Consider the following 1628-nt stretch of genomic DNA (forward strand, 5'->3'; position numbering starts at 1 on the left):
GCTTTAGTAGTTCACACATCAGAGTGGATTAATTCCAATGGCTTCTTACTCTCTTGAATATGTCTAGGAAATGGTTTCCTTGCCTGTTTTCCAAATTGACAGGCTTCACATACCTTATGCATTTCTGCAACCTTGAATTTAGGCAATCCTGTAACAATATGTTGGGCCTGCATTGATTTAAGTCGCTGTACATTAACATGACCAATGCGTTTATGCCAGATATCAATATCTGCAACTACACCGGTCCCATGTGCAAACATTGCTTCACTCAATTCAGACATGTCTAAACATTCTGCCCTTCTTTTTTCCTTTTGCTATCAAGCGACCTTTATTTTTCATATCCTCAACAAAGCATCCATGAGGATTAAATCTGACCTGCAAGCCCTGCTCAACCATTTGACCAACAGAAACCAGATTCTTGGTGATATTCGGGACATGAAATACATCGGACATGTATTTCTTTTTCCCATTCTGCATAGACAACGGAAATTTTCCAATCTGCATAATAGGATGTGCAGTATCATCACCAGTCTCCACAAATCCTGGTTTTTCCATTTTTCTTGCATCCTCCATCCATTCTGCATGACCTGTCATGTGGTTTGATGCACCTGAGTCAACATACCATACATCGTTGCTTTCTTTTGCACTTGTCACAGAATTGTTCATGTGCTGTACCATAAAAAAATGCTCATTTCTGTCATCACCCTGTCTACTAGAAGATGCATAATTCCCTTGTTGCAATTTTCCATTCATGATGTCATTCTGCTTTTTATAGCAGTCTTTAGCCATATGACCCATTTTACCACAGTAATAGCATTCAACATTACTGTTTGTATTTTGACCTCTTTGCCATCCACCACGACCTCTTTGGCTCCCCCTGCCTCTAGAATTACCACGTCCTCCTCCATAGGACTGGTTTTCTTGAGTTTGCTGCATATTCTGATTTCTACCACCATGGCCTCTAGATCGGCCTCCTCTACCTCTGCCTCTACCTCTTCCAGCATTTGAGTAGAAGACAGCGTATTTTGAAGTTCCTCCTGAAGAAGATGCACCACCATTTCTCTGCTCCTCAGAAATTAGAAGAGCAATCAACTCCTCAAAATCAGGAAATCTTTCACGGACGGAAATGGATGTTCGGAACTGTGCATAATTCTTTCCTAGACCATTCAAGGTCACAGAAACTAAATCATCATCTTCCACTGGCGACCCAATAGAAGCAAGTGCATCTGCAATCTTCTTCACCTTCATGTGGTAGTCGTTGATGCTCATACTTTCTCTTTGCACATTGTGCAACTCTTGCTTGAGCTGCATTTTCCTGGCTTGCGTATTTGTACTATACATTTTTGACAAAGTATCCCATGCCTCCTTTGGCATACTTGCATCTTGAATATGCACAATCATAGAGTCTGAAATGCTGATAGACAGCCAATACATAACTTTCCTGGCTCTCTCATGCCATGATTTAAATGCCTGCATTTGCTGTTGATTGGGAACATCAGGAAGAACTGGTTCTTCCTCATTTCCTGCAACGAATTCCCAATATCCTTTTCCCATAAGAAAATTCGTCATTCTAAACTTCCATGCTTGGAAGTTGTTCTTGTCAAGCTTTGCAGTGACAATCTGTGAAA

The sequence above is a fragment of the Lygodium microphyllum genome, chromosome 27, assembly GCF_053477565.2.
Source record: "Lygodium microphyllum isolate KBCC chromosome 27, Lygodium_microphyllum_v1.1.10, whole genome shotgun sequence".
Lineage (NCBI taxonomy): Eukaryota > Viridiplantae > Streptophyta > Polypodiopsida > Schizaeales > Lygodiaceae > Lygodium > Lygodium microphyllum.